We start from the raw sequence: 16,431 nt of genomic DNA, 5'->3' as shown, positions 1-16,431 counted from the left end.
TCTCTGTGTTCTCTCTCTCTCTCTCTCTCTCTCTCTCTCTCTCTCTCTCTCTCTCTCTCTCTCTCTCTCTCTTTCTGATATTTTGTCGCCACGTTTGAACATTAAAATAAATTTCAGAGAATCATGTGGGAAAGAAATGTTTTTTGGCACAAATTAAAAGGCCGCTCATCTCAACGTTGCCGCAAGTTGATAATGATCGATGGTATTTAGCCATATATTAATGATAAAACATAATGATACGTTACTGCAGTATAGTGACTATTGAATAACGTGTGATCAGCAATCCCGTCAATTGTCAAAATATCTATTGAATATAATATATCAAATTCTTTCTACTTGTCATTGAGATTGAAAATTGTGCGATCATAGCGTCGGCCAAGGAGATTTTAATTGGGAATGCATATCAGCCCGGTTTCAGGTAGCCACTAATCATTCGCATTATTGCGCATACCTTGCTTTAATCAGAAAGTAATGATATCGCTGGCGGGCATCTCGCTAGAGTCACTTATTAATTCCTTGGTAGCTGTCCCGAACAGTCTGATGATAGCAAAATGAATGTCGTATCTGAGCAATTTCGACATCATCTCCGCATCCTGCTACTTACCGGCTTTCAACGCTATTTTGTATTTTCTGCGAGAGCGAACGCGAACTGATTGCTTGACTGATAGATCAGAAATATCCCACATCCCGTGGCTTTAGAGGAGATTCTGTTCCCCCGCTGCGTTCTCCGCACAACGGCTGGTTTGCAATTAGCCTCACCATGCGCGGCTGCAATCGTGCGGCAGAGCACACATCACGTACAAACACACACATGTGCATGTACTCATATGTATGTACGCCACTTTACACACACGTGTATACATGCATAGAGCTATCGTGCGAAATATAATAAGATAATAAACCAACGATCGTGTTCGTTCTCCCGCGACTCTCCTCGCCTCCGATATCCGTTTATTGCACGAATGTTGGAGGGATGAGTGACGTAAACGAGCAGACAAATCATTTTTTGCTCGCACACGACTCTGGCGACGAGGAGCGTTGACGGACATTTCGCGACTCGCCCTGGCCGTTGATTGAAACCAGGAGGCATGTACCTCGTTATCGGCAAAGTTCTTTTTTGCGTTCACGAACTTGCGTTGCGCACGAAATTAGTTTGGTGAAGCGAATCTTCTTTTGCAAAATACAATGGCTTTACATGATGCAGCAATTTGTTTATTTAAGTACTTTGGCAACACCAAATCAAACGCGAAGGTTTAAATCTTGTTGTAATAATGTTGAAAGATACTAATTGATGTCATGTCGTCGCAAGAAAATAGCTTTTGATAATCACAACAATTATCGCTGTACAATCTGGACAGCGAGCTGTGGAAGAGCACGGTGAAATTAATAGAGAACGGCCCCTGTGATTGGTCTCCGTGTGCTAAGATGTCTCATGGTGTTTACATTCTTCCGCGTGATAAAGATCCTCGTTTCCGTGATGAATTGAGGATGCGCGTCGGTGATTTGAAGAATTTCGCAAACTCATTATTTTACCTGGCACCTACTAAATTATCCGCATTCTGCTCTCCTTTTTCATCTTCTTCATGGGTTTCCCGAAATTCAAACTAAATGGAACATCATGTACATATATACGTTTGTTCACCTGACACTTATAACGTTCTCGTTCTGCCTCTTCTCTCGTTGCCTTCCTTCGAGAATACACAACTGTTTTGAAGTCCCAGAGCTTCCCATTTTGCAGCGTCTTTCAATTTTACTGATATTTCTAATGTCATTGTACGCTATTATGGCGCATACTCAGGTTTATTCAGATATCCATTATCATGCCACGAGACAAAGCCGCGCGAGGAACAAATGTGCACGCCTACGTCTTAGCGGGATTAGCCAACGAATGTAAACGGTGGGAAGTAGCCTATCATTTGTATAATCCGGAAAGAATTGTTTTATGGTTGCATTTTGAGACGGTGAGTCACTCAGTAATCGGACCGTAAAAGAGCTAAAACTCTTAAAGGCGTCCTGCATCTCGCACTTTCTCGCCTTCAAGAGACGACAATGACTTCTCTTCGCAGTATCAACATTATTATAATACAATCAATTTTCACATGCTTGTGTTATTTATATGACAGGTGGCTAATGTAGAGAAAGCTGTAAATGGAATTTATACCTTGTAGCAGAGAACACAATAAGATTTTACATAAAATGTATCTTTTGAATTTTTATACACAGTACGGCACATTACACACGCTTTTCGCGTTAAAAGATATAATACATCCGAGAAAATTGAATTCGACATAAGTCGAAACTAAAATGATAACATTTTCGTCGCAGCCCAAATTCGATTATGTCTTTGGTCGCGTGAAAACGCACGCGGCAACATTTATGACTTTTCTCACATCCGAGCCGTTACATGTGTAACGAGAACTTTTGGAGAGTCTGGCAGGGCGCGAGGTTCTCGGTAAGACGCCTTTCGGGCGCGTCTCGTCACGGTAATATGGTAGATTAGTCACAGCCTAATGATGAAAATAAGAGGCGACGCTCGCGGTAGTGCGATTTGGCCGCGACGGACAGGCTAAACGATAATCGCCGCCATAAAATATCGAGATTCTTCACGCGCATACACACGCTATACCATTAAGACTATTCCTAGAGCCGCGTTGGCGAAACAAGTAATAAGCGGCTTCGACAAACGACAGTAGCCAGTTTCCCGGGGCTGCGGTCCCGAAAAGCCGCACACGGCACGCTTTCCTACATAATCGTAAATTCTCCGCAAAGTCGTTAACGTTTGTGCGCGGCGAAACAGGTTTGTTAGGAATCTTTCGAACGCGCGCCGGGAGATCGAGCGGGAGACAGAGGACCCGGGAATCTTCCGGCTCGCGAACATTCTTCTTCCCGCATGTCTCTCTAATTATACACGTACAGAATAAATTTGTGTAGTAGATCGCGTTATAGTCACCTTGCCTCTACTTTCGACATCATTAGCGCGAAATATTGGCGCGTCGCGCTTGTCGCGATTTATGAAATCGTACCGATGAAACGAGGTTACTATAATCCACACGCAGAGACCGCACACGCCAAAACACGTATCTCATCCAATATGCTTTTTTTTCTCCCTGTCGACATTCTTCGGGGCGTGTCCTTTGACCCGAACTTCGCGGCATCTACGAGCACCGGGCACATACTGGCAGTCTTCTTGCGTATATAAATAGGCGATACGAAAATATACCACGGGCAGCCAGGCGTTCTCCAACCGCAACCACGATGACAGAAAAGCGCGAGGGATAGGGGAGGAGAAAAACGAAACAATGCGTAGTGCGAGCAATTATATGCGACGAATGCGTGTCGTTGTGACATTCGAACGACAATAACGACGACAACGGCGCAGTCACCGCATCGTGCCGCGCGCCGGCCGCGCCGTGGAAAAGGCCGCGCGCCTTCGGTTTGGATGCGAGAGACTGCGGATGAAAGAGAAAAAGGACATACAAAGGCGGTGACTTGGCGCCAGCATTCTCTCAATCGAGATAACATTCTGCTGTAGCTTCGAAGAGTAATTTTCACTGCTCCACCGACGCAATACGACATTGATCCCACGAGAAAGATGTTTACTTGCCCTTTTTGCATGTTTCATCAGTAAAAGATCGATTCTTCTGTGTGGGAAATGCTGAATACAATTGGCCGTTGTGCTAGAAGGATTAGCGTGATGGCTGACGTGACTATCATACATTTTTCCGTTACACGAAATAATTACAATATTCTATGGTATAAAACTATAAACAATCTTGTTATTTGAGAATTTTAATAATTATATTTGATCCTCAAATCATATTAAATATATCGAATATAAAAATAAATAGAAAAAAATTGTTACGAAATAATTTCTTAGAAACCTAATCACCATTTCATGTTTTAGCTTTTAAGACCTGAAACTTTCAAGAATTTCAGATCTGAATCATGCATATTATAAGAAAGTGTTAAATTTGTTTCAAGTCACAAAAATAATATGACAGTAATTATCCTCATTATCAGTAATTTATCTCTATCTGTGGATTTGCGACAACATTAATTTCCCTTAGTGATTGTAATTGCTTATTCTACATGTTTGTGATGAAGACTTCCGGCTACGGTTTCATAGCTGCAGCACGATTCTAGACTGCGCAAGCTATACGCGAATATCCCGATGTGACGCTGGTGTGAGTATAGCTGAGGGCTGTTCACATCGAGTAGCAGCACGTTGATAGACCATATATCCCTTATGTTTGCGAATCACGCAATCTTTCTCTCGGCTCGGCGCTTGTCAAAAGTGATCTGAGGTATTTGGGTATGTAATGATCGGCGGCGGTACAGGTGCTACCAGTGATCATTAGCACTTTGCCGATGTAGCAAACCGCAATTAACTCGCGAAAGTCATGTTATTCGATATATGGCGTAACTGATGTCACGCGATTTGGAAGCTGTGCGTGTCGACTACGAGAAATGCGCGACTACATCTGCGGAGGTGAATAAGAAGCCTGTGTATATATGCGTAAGTGTTTGGTGTGCAAAAAACTAAACCTTTCCGATGCTTTTAACTTTACAAAATAATTTGTTTTCGATAATAATGATTTTATTCAAGCGGCATAATAAAAGTGTAATCTTCAAAATTCTCCTAAATTATTTAAATTTTCTAAATAAATCCTTAAAGAAAATTCCAAAATTCTAAATAATCCTATATATTTTTATTAAATATTTTTATAATAAATTTATTAAATAATCCTATACAAATTAACATCAGTCTACAATGTTACACGTCTAATTGCAGAAAATAAATGTTATATATTTAAGTTTATAGTGTTACTATATTATTAACATTTTTTTGTGTACAATTCTTTGTATTGCTTTTTTTGAGTTTATAATTAATAGGAAGGAAGTTAATTTAACTTGAATCTTTTTTATTTAAGCGACCTTTCATTTTTATTTCGTTGATTTGATTGTAAAAATTGAGAATATTTTTCATATTTTTATCTATGTATTTTTGTACCAGTTAGCTCAGTTTTATCGACTTTTATATCAATAAGTATGATTCCGTGTGCTATGCGATTTATTTTTTATATCTAATAGTCGCAAATGCGATTGTGAAGCTACAAGTACTCATAGCAGCCATCAAGACAAACATTTATGCATCCGTTCTCTGAGTTGGCATGATGACAGTAATAGGCGCGTTGGTGTAAAACTAATACGACAGCATCTTTCGTATGCATTAGTCTTGTAAGCATTATTAAACACATTCCTATAGTCATCGAGCGATATCGTATACTCGTCTCTGCAATCCGAATGTTTTGGAAAAGCTCAAAGTACTTCGTTCACTGTTTGAATTAATTAATTTTTCAATAAACAGTAAAGTTATTCGATTTTAATTATAAAATTATGAGAAAAATAATATTCAAAATAATATAACTGCCACAATTGTTTATATTATTAGGATTATATCTTGTAGCGCCATGATAATTAATAAAGATTTCGAATTGTTAAATGATATAACATTTATTGGTGCACAAAGTAATTTTTTCACAATATGATGCTATACGATTATATGTTACACGACTTAAATTCAATAGAAGTTATGTTCATAAGACATTATTTAAACATCATGTACTATACGCCTCGCGGATTTCTAGGAAGCTTATTCAGATTAAAAGAAAATATTAAGACAGCGGACGTGAAGAAAAAAGAGAATCCCAAACAAATGTATGTACTTAATTCGTTAGATATGCTGCTCAGACGTCTCTTGCAATAGATTGTAGCCTCGAGGAACTTTGTTATAAATATTTGTTTATCTCTAAAAAATTGTCGCTTATTAATTTCTTAATTAATAATGACGATGACTCTTTTTTATTTCGCTCGCATCACATAGATTTTTTTCTTTTGTAAAGGATAGGTATTTAATTGAAATAAAATTTGCTTTTAAAAGTGAATGAAGCAGTCTATTTCCAATGAAAATTATTGGTGTATGATTAAAATTAGAGTATAAAGATATTTTTTTATTATTTTCACGAGCCAATTGTGCATTAAATAATTAGGGCCAATTCACGAGAATTTTAGCGTCACATAAATGATGGTAAATCAGACGACAAGGGCAGAAGCTATTGACGCTTCGTTCAAATAGTTTGACGATTGATCAGTTTTGAGGAGTATGGGCATTTCAAAAATTTCAAGCACGCAATCAATCGAAAATAAACAGGATTCTTTGTCAACTATTACGTGTCGTAATGTTCGGTGAATACGAATGTACTTGCGTGAATATATGATTAGTAAAAGAATTGAAATTGAATGACAAAACGTTAACAAGGGTAAATATATATATTATATCAAATATTATTGATGAAGTATATTTGTGATATTTAAAATGTATGTAGAATTAAACAAAAAATATTCACGCGTTTAAAATCGACTTGGATTAAAATAAACTTGTATATTATTGTAATTTTTAATTCTTATATAATTATTTTGTTTAATATTTAGGTTTTTAGAGAACTTGTTTTGTTAGAATGACAATTAGTTTCTCATATGTCACAATTATACGATAATTATATTATATAATTTTTTAATTAAAGCAATTTATAAATAGCAAAACTTTATATTATTTTTAAATTTTATATATATATATATATATATATATATGTGTATATACATCTGTTACATCTGAAAGATTTATTTTGAGAAAAAAAAACAATTCTTTTGGTTTGATGATAAAATGATTCGCTAAATGAACTCACAAGCATAATAGGCTAATTCTCAGTTTCACTTACAATTAGAGGTTATTCAAACTTCTTTGACAAGAAGTCAAAGAGATTATAGGAAATTCAGCAGTGTCAATGTATACACGTAGATTCGGTAAGAAAAGTTGTTACTGCTGCTTTTGTTATTCTAGAATTTCCTTTCGAGAGTTTTAGTCTTCTCTTCACACGAACTTCAACACTTCTTTAGTCGAAGACGTACGGTTCATCGTAAAACGAAAGAAAATTTGACATTGACGAAGATGATGATGACAGGCCGCATGTATGTGTTGGCAGCGCCATCAGCTAATTTGATGCGTACTTAATATCTGCTCATAAATCAAGGTTTAACCGCTATCCCGAGTTTTTTTGGATTGAGAGGTGTGATTTACAGTTCTGACTATATCTATTTGGTTACGAATTCCTAATTATATGTTTTGTATCCTTAATAAAGTTTAAAGTTTCAATCAGAGTCTTATTTATATTCTCTGCAGTAATTGATATTTATCTGACTTTTTTTCTTACGAATGGCAGTGTTTAGAATTATTGAAATTCAATGTTCGATATTTATCTATTAATCGCCCTCTCTCTTAGTGGACAATGCATCCAAAGTGATTTTTGGCAATGTGCCAATCGTGATCACATGTTGCAGTCACCGAATTAACTGCTACAGCAGAAACCTTTCTGTCTAAGATTACAAAACAATGGAAGACGCATTCAATATTATAAATACCGCTTGAAAATTTAAAGTATGTTAATTTTATTTTAAACACAACGAGATACCTGAAGAATTTTAATGGAAACACAAAATGATAAGCTGTACCGAGCTAAATTATACCATTAATAAAAACAGAAAGATACGTATATGACACACAGATTTATTGATATAATTTTTCATGACTGTTACGTCAGATTTAACGTATAATTATTCAGCTAGTATATTAATGATATGACTGCATAATGAATTTATGGATATATAATCTGAGTGGGACGTCGCTCGACGTAAGAATAACACATTATAATGAATTCTGTCTGATAAAGTCTGAGTCTTATAAGATTGTGACATATAAGTAATTAGAAGAATTCGTATGACAATATTTGAAAAATATTCTCGATTAAAATGATTATATTATTCCTCAATTGTGGGATAGTATTCGGATAATATTCAAAATGAAAACTTCTGATTTAAAAAAAAAAGCTGAAAATTTTGCTTGAAAAACAATTATGTAGAGTTCTATGCTGTAATTAGGGAATTTATTGTTTTTCATCATATAACAATAACAACAGATTACAAATAAAGATCTATAATAATTCAAAGAATCAAAATTTGTCGTGTTTCTAATTAGAATTGTACATAGTTTTGTAATAGATTTCTGACAAGTTATAATAATTATTATAATCCCTAATACAAGTATCAATATAGTATAATATGTAATATAGTATAACAATAATGATAATTATGATAATTAATAATGATAATATTATATATAATGATAGTAGTAAAGCTAATAATAGGAGAGCTAATAAATGTAATATTATAATGAGATTGATTCAAAAATAATTTAATTGCAATGGAATATATTTAATAAACTATTTGCTTATTTTTTAATTTAAATTAAAAAATACATTAATGATATATTATATAAATGTAAATATATATTTATATTGATGTAAATATATGTATATATACAGGGTGTTTCCTGTAATGTAACTCGATTACTTAGAATATCTCTTGTTGTTTTTAATGCGTAGCACAGGGAATAATTATTGGTTTCGAAGGAGATATTATGATAAGAAGACATTTTTCTTAAGATCATATTTTTTAAGATTTCAAAGTTATTACCATTTTTTTAATTGGATATTTAAGATCTGTGTATTTTACATGAATTATTAGCACACAATTCACTAACGCGCTTATCTTCTGAATTCTACAAATATGATATTAATTTGTAAGAGAATTTGAAGAAGTGTCTTCACTCGCACTAGTGTGTGGACACGAAAAATGATTAACGCAGTCAAAGAGCATCAATATAAAACTATGTTTTCTTACTCTCACTCGCACTGTCGTTGTGTCGCCGTATCTCTGCCGGCAGTAAAACTGGCAGCAGTAAAGTACGGTGTGTTAACGTCAGGTTTACGTTATACCGGCCTTTCCGCACGAGAAATGAGAGACCCAGGAAGAGGTTGCGACGACCTCGTAACTCTATCAAGAAACCGGCAACTTGGCAAGCGTTCATAGGGTTACTTTGGTGCTCAGCGCCGATATATACTCGTACTTTGTGCGACGGTGGGCGTATACCCACTTTTTTACAGCCCATATCTTGAGTATGGAACCCTTGGTTCGTCGCCGATCCCGGCGTTCCCGACTCTGGATACCCGAGACGGCGTGTCAATCTGCGTGACATCCAGAAATTCTCGTGCGGTTGAGCAACTTCATAAAAGTTTCGTGCGGTTATCACGATCACACGGCGAATAAAGTAACTCGATAATCGTCGCCTCTCCTTCGTGAGTCTTTCTTGAAGTCTCAGTACTTACAGGCTGATTCAGAGTTCGTATGCATTAATAAACGAATATGCATCGAATGTGCATCGTTGAAAAATGGATTCCGGGTGAGTCTATTAAGTCCTACGCGCGAGCGTAGAAATAAATCTAATCTATCGGAAACGATAATATCAAATGATCGTAATTTCCAATATATGATAGTTTAAAACAAGTAGGTAGCAATCAAAGTTACTCAGCAACTTGCAAGTGATTTTAAAACTTGGGAGAATATTCTATTATTTAAAGATTTTATTTCCTTTGTTCTCACAACTTTAAATCACACAATATTAATATAATTATAATATATGATATAAATATATCATATTTTACTATATATTCTTATGTACTAAGAATTTACTTAATTTATAACCGTTTGAATCGTTGATCAAATCATTTGATCGTTCATAAATTAGTACGGTAATGATGTTACGTGAATTTAAAAGCTTAGAGCAATAACAATTAAAAAGTTTTAATATTAAGACTTTGATTAACTAATCTATATTTAAACCAACGAAGTTAATCGTATCAACGTTTTATATATTGCTTCACATAAGTTATATATAGACATGTTTATTTAGTTAACCGTTTTGTCCACCATTTCTTAGCCACCCTTTATTTATACGAAATATCCTGGCTGCCTCGTCCGTATTGCGAAAGTATCTATTATTCGCTTGCACAGACGGCTCCAAAAATACGTAGTCGCGGCACGCTATAGATCGCGGCGCGGGTGCCGTCGCTTGCACAATTTTGCAAACAAAGTGACGGCGCTAAATCTACAAACCGGCCAACTCTTCTTGAGCAAACAAGGTACACAGGCACAGGCCCGCGTATTATAGATGCGCGCGTCCTTACGTGCAAATGCCCGTCTTGTTGCTAATGCCCCATGAAACGCGCGGTGCCGCACCAGCAGCCGTACGAATTAAAGAGTGAAATATGTTAATGGAGTTCTCTTCTGAAGAGAGAACGAGCACGGATGGTATCTTGATTAAGGTGTCTGGCGGACGTTAGTCATTCCGGCCATCCGCTCCCTCCCTCCCTCCCTCGTGGCGCGGCGGGACCGCGAAAATCTAATTTTCGCTACCAGAAACTGAAAAACCCGGCGGGCGCCACCTTTCACCCGGGCGACTTTCAGCCTTCTGCTCCTGTTTTCGTGGGCGCGTCCTGCGCGCTCAATCTTTCACGCTCCGACGAAGACACGTGCGCCCCGTTTGCGTCAAGTAAAAATGCTCTATGCTCCCGTTCGTAATTGAATGGTTAATATAGCCAGCTATTTCGTAGCAATCACACGATTGGCCGTTAGGCATATATGTACTCGTTATACCACAATGTAGCACGGGGTGGACGCTGATATCATTAACGCCCAGTTTTCCTCCGATATTACAGATCACACATAAATAAAACGTGTGTATTTCGAGTTATGTAAAATCTTAAATCAATTACGATAAGAGAATTTAATATTAGTTATATATCAATTTCACGACAGACCGTGCGCGATTTTTCAATATCTCATGTACATTCAGCTTTCACTTTTCGCACACGCGATAATATAATATTGAAAAAACAATTAAAAAATTCCCGCGGTATTTTAATTAAATCACGCTGCCGAATACGACTTTTCTACGACCGGTGTCTGTTTTATGTCGCGTGAAAGATTTTATAACACGTGAGATAATTTAGGCGACGTTCGCTGTACGCGCATGCTAATTGAAGGTACATTAGATATATGTATGATTAACATTTGCTAATTGAAAACGCGCTGCTACAGTCGCACGGTAGCCATGCGTAGGGGCAGAGTGCAAAATGCATAATAGTGTATAACACGCATCCAGAATGTAGACGGTTGCAACGGCGATGCTGGAAACCGCGAGGAGAGACACACGTGGCTTCTTATAGCTCCGTAAATATTTTCCTCATTGCGGAAAATAAAAGTTTAGCCGTATAGTTTTTTTGATTTAAATCGATAGCCGGCCCATTCCGGTACCTAATCTCGCCAATCTGCTCTTCCGCGCCGCATGCTGGAACGTTTTATTACGATTGTTTGCACCGCGAAATAGCGCTTGTTGATTGCTTGTTAATTGGAAATATGTCGGAAGGCTATTCACGTTCAGGAGGCCAGGGGGCAGGCGTATCTCAGACTCTTTAACGCCGGCAACCGCGAAGAGGCAAACGAAGCAGTTCGGAATAATATTATTGATGCTCAAGAATCTTCTCTCCACGAAATAATATTATTGATGCTTAAGAATCTCCAGCCTGGTCTTCGCATCAATAAGCTTTCTCCACAAAGTGCGAGACGCTGTACGGTGTATTTAAAAGTAAAATAACCGCAAGAATCATTTTGCGAATAATATGTGCGCTTGTTTAATTGCGCGTAAACGAAATGGAATAACCGCACGAGCAAATAATCGAGCGATTAATACGCGTGTAATTATAGGCATAATTCTTGTTTTCACATCTCTTTTTTTATCGACAAATATAAATGTTTGTAAGCGAATGCTTATTTTAAACAAAAGAAAGTCTAATGTAGTTTATTCTGACCTTAGAACATATATTATTGGAAAGAGAATTGCCTATATCTTTCTCTCTCGCACAGATGTTGGCTTCACGTTCAGCACTCAATTCTCCTTCCAGTAATATACCTATGTTCTAAGATTCTGACACAACTTACGTTCCTACGTTTTCATTCATAATTCGTGACTGATGCGTGTGACACACACACTTAGGCGCAATATTTGCGACAATTTTTATAAAAATTGCCGTAGGTTCTCCACTTCGACTATAGGCGTAGAATTCTTTTGCAAAAGCGCTTTACGCGCTATCGCGTAATCTGACTTTTAAATTAACGTTACTGCTGTATTTTATCGTTTATGGGCACGTCATGCGTGTTCGCAAGCCGCCATTTTTATGCGAAAATGCACGACAAGTTTGCTACCAATAAGCGTACGTTGAATTCCCACCAGGTCGAAAATACGATTCTCGCCGTAAAGAGTTGGAGACAGCTGTTGGCCTTTTATTGACCGTTAAATCTTTTGCCCGCTCGTCTTACGCCGATCGAGGGATCAGTAATAATTTGCCAATGCACCGATAAAGGAAATCGACAAATTCCTAGTTTAAAGACCTCGGTACCGATAATCGCACGACGTAGAAAATATTCTATTTCCACTATCGATCGGAATGCCAGAAATTTGAAGAGACGTAACGTCGTAAAATCCACTTGCGTATCGAAATAAAAATCCCAGCTCCGTTTATGAGGATCCTGTTAGCATCCGATTCCACGGGCGCATCTTCCGGCTGCCGATCGAAGATATCGCGTGAAATCGTTTGATGGCGCAGCCACTCGCTATAAAACAGTACGTTCTCAAACCAGGCGTGTAAAATAAATCGCGGAACGTCTCTTTTTTTTTACGGCGCGATAATTTTTCCGATGTGATATCGGTTGTGCGAGACATATAACTTTTGTAATTGCAAAAATTTAGAAATTCAAAAAATTTCCATTCTCAAAGTAAGTACATTAGTCTAACATATTTATTATAAAATTCAGACTCTTAGATTTATAAGAGTTATGCTATTTAACAAGCACATTTTTCTTACGAATATTGTTTTGACTCTCGTTATGTATGTACAAATAATAAAGCCAGATATAGACAGTTGTTGTCAATTATTATATTACAGAAATACAATATTAAGTTAATTTATCTATCAGCATTCATATAATGGAACGAATATTACTGTTATACTATAATATTGTAATTACGATACTAGTACGAGATCGTGGTATTCGTGTCTGAAGCAGTTTTCTCCATCATGATTATTATAATTCAGCCTGCGCACGCAATGATTACGTGTATTCCTTATGATCGCAAAATTTAACACGAAAAATGCATATTTGCAGAATAATGCGAGCTATAAATAAAGTCTCCAATAGACAAGCAAATTTTACATCTATACAAAAGATTTTTTTTATTGTTTTCTTTTTTGCAGCACATATAAGATATCAAAGCAAAAAAACTCTAAAAGCAGCAACTAATTTTTTATTCTCAAGGTGGATTTAGAATTTTAAAGGCGTTTATTGTTTAAAGTGACTTTGTATTAATATACATTCATGTGATAGATCATCTTGTGTACAAAAGAGATTGTGATACGTTGAGAGTGTGGCAATTTTTTGCAAGGAGGGTTGCAGCCACTCCTCTACAGCTACCACATCGGATATGAGCAAAGTTTCGTTCAAGTTCAAGCGTGGAGAACTTTTCAAGTTTCCTTGCGCTGCCTCCCTCTGACCACCCAACGGAGGGATTTTGAGATTATAAGTTTCGGACTCGGCAGGTTTTAATTCAAAAGTGTAATAAATATCTGCGTAACTAAATTGCGAGAGTGTTAATCGTTTTCCTGTAATAACTGTGGTTTGATAACTCACCAAATAACTCGGCTGCATGGTTTTAGGCATGTAGTTGCAATCACAAAAATCAACCGAAGATGAATTATGATAAAATAGTTCTCAAATTGGAAGACTATTTTAAACACAACATTTTGGGAAAGAACAAAATAAAATTTAACGTAATTTTAAAAAAATATTTACTGAAGGAATTTATTGCGAAGAAATTTATTATGAAGGAGTAATAGCACCTAAAGGTACTCTTTATGCAGAGTACATATATCAGAGATGTAAACGTTTCGATAAAATTCTTGACACCATGATTTCTCGACTCGACTTCCTATATATATTCTGCAAACGCGCTACGCTATTTCATCAAGTATGTTAGATTCGATAAAGATAATACCTAATAATAGTCACGCGTACGGACGTAGTAGACTAACGGATTAGCAGACAAATTGCTAATTTATTCTCCGAACACGCTCCGCGCTTCGAGACGTGGACGGCGGCGGACACGTGATCTCTAAAAGGTTACGGCGACGCAGGCTGGATTAGATTGTCTAATGGCAAGCGGAATCGTGCCTCGAGGCGCGAAAACGATATCGTCGTTAATATTAATTCATTATAGGACTGCGCTCATGCGCTCGGGCGAAATTTGCATTCCGCTCCGGTATCAGGAAATCATTGTTGGAGCATGCAGAAATAATCGTCACGTACTAATGGCAGCTATCAGCTATAACGTATCCTAGGCTACATATCCCATGGATGATAGCAGCAGCAACAGGTACACATGGCGGAAGTCGAACTTGAATATCGATTACATATCCTGACTCTTGTCTTCTTTGTATACATGCGTTATATTTCGGCACGAACACGTGTAAAATGTTATAAAATGTCTTTCCACGATGTCTCACCTCACAAGGGGGGAATTACATAACTATCTTCGCGTGCGATTAGATTGTTGCACTTATGACAGGCTTGAATGGACGGTAATATTATTAGGTACAACAACAGCTTTCGCACAAATATGATTTTATAAGCTACAAATTATTTTCTAATACATGATTTGACATAAGCAAGAGTTACCGAGTTACGTGAACCATTTCTCGGAAGCATGGGTGCATTTAATCAGAGTCGGCCTTAGAAAACGAGATATCTCTATCTTCCACATTTTTTATTTCTTCTATGAATAGATGACCTATTAAGACATATAAAGGAACTACGATTGAATGCTCGTGCACTTAACCGTGAATACTCTGTGCTTGAAAAGTTATTTCTGGGAAAATACGATTTAATATATGCATTTAAATATAAATTCCTTTTTAACTGTACAAACACATACATTTTCATACTAAAATAGCTTTGTTTATCTTTATTGCATTGTGTGTATTTAAAAGGCTTGTTGATTTTTAAAATGTAATAAAAAAATTAATTTTCTTGAAAAACCAGCTCTAACTTCAATAAATTTTGCTTAGGGAAGAACGGCGATACTTTTTATTGGCGATAAAAAAATTGATTTATTTTATTAACGCGATTAACTATCTGTGTAAGGGGAGGTGTCGACAGTTGCTATTAAATTTAGGATTCTTTTTCTTTCTTATGCCTTATTGCACGGCTATCCCCGTCTGACATTTCCGATGCATTCCGATGCGTTCTGTATTATTAGCACGAAGTATACTCGGCGGCTGCCGTGCCTTTAAGCCGCCATTCGCATCGGGAATAGCGACGGAGCCGTGGTACGTCGGTTATGGTAATGCATCGCAGTTTAACATATGCGGCACTATAGCAGCCGGCACGTATAACAACGGCTTTATCATTAAAGGTAACACACCTCGCGTCGACCGTACGCCCGATCGTACCGGAGAACAGAACGAGAGGTAGCGCATTCGTCGTTATGCTTACCTACACGGAAATCGTATTCCGGTGCGTGGACAGGCATACCCGCGGTACTAAAGCTATCGAACATGGCAACTGCGACTGCAACCGCGCTAATGCAAAACGACTCGGACGTTCCTTAAGCGCTCGGCCGCTCGGCGTAAACGCGACATTGCTACGCTATACACAGCTTTTTTCTACCTGCGCTGGCTGCGTATTCCTGCGAATTCGTCGAGGCTCGAGATTTGACGCATCATTCGAATGGAAATCCTACAAAACGAATTTCGTTTTTCTTCGCAGGTATGAGAAAACCTCTCGATTTTATCGCCGATTGCCTCTCGATCATCTTTCGCGACGGGCATCAAACGGGTATTAGGAGCTTCGCCGACGAATTTCTCGACGGGGCGGCGCTATAGGTACATTCGCACGCTCATACGCGCGCTTGTCATTGTGACGTATTTTTTTTTTCCTTTTTACGTCGCTTCCTATTGCTTCCCGGCGTGCGCTTTTACGAGCGATATTTTATGCAGCCGCGTGTAACGTCATAGCCGGGCGCGCCGTCCGACGCCGACGACGGTGCCTCCGATATGGCGCGCATGTCGAACGGGCCTGGGCATTAACAAGGGTAACAATATACGTGCGAAGTGTCCATTTTTGTGCGGATTAGCGCGAGGTGTAAACGACTCGAAGCACGCGCCGGCGTCGTTGCAGCGAACGCGTAATTAGTATTTTGCAAATTACACAGCCGGAGGTTCCGCACCTTGCGCTCCGCGGTGTGGACAGGCCATAACTCCGGGCGTTAACGAGCCAGTCCCGCGGCAGTTTCCATGGCTATTTGCATCGTGTCCTTCTTACGAGGCTTTCTACCTCGTCTCCACCGCCGTCTTTTTTTTGCCCCCC

At 37.9% G+C, this 16,431-nt stretch overlaps 1 protein-coding gene and 1 long non-coding RNA gene across 4 annotated transcripts in view; one reads left to right on the top strand and one right to left on the bottom strand.

The window, feature by feature from the left end:
* LOC105459827 overlaps positions 1-689 on the bottom strand; it is a 4,486-nt gene extending 3,797 nt beyond the window's left edge. Inside the window, exons 1-2 of the long non-coding RNA XR_975728.1 lie at positions 605-689; positions 452-537 (exon numbers count right to left, since the gene is read on the bottom strand). This is a non-coding gene — a long non-coding RNA (uncharacterized LOC105459827). The remainder of the gene's footprint in view (positions 1-451; positions 538-604) is intronic.
* Positions 1-16,431, top strand: part of LOC105459858 (UPF0489 protein C5orf22 homolog) — a 595,978-nt gene that overhangs the window by 219,383 nt on the left and 360,164 nt on the right. The window lies entirely within an intron of this gene.

Source organism: Wasmannia auropunctata, unplaced genomic scaffold (genome assembly GCF_000956235.1).
Source record: "Wasmannia auropunctata unplaced genomic scaffold, wasmannia.A_1.0 LD336101.1, whole genome shotgun sequence".
In the NCBI taxonomy this organism is placed as follows: domain Eukaryota; kingdom Metazoa; phylum Arthropoda; class Insecta; order Hymenoptera; family Formicidae; genus Wasmannia; species Wasmannia auropunctata.
This window is presented reverse-complemented; position numbering and strand designations above follow the sequence as displayed.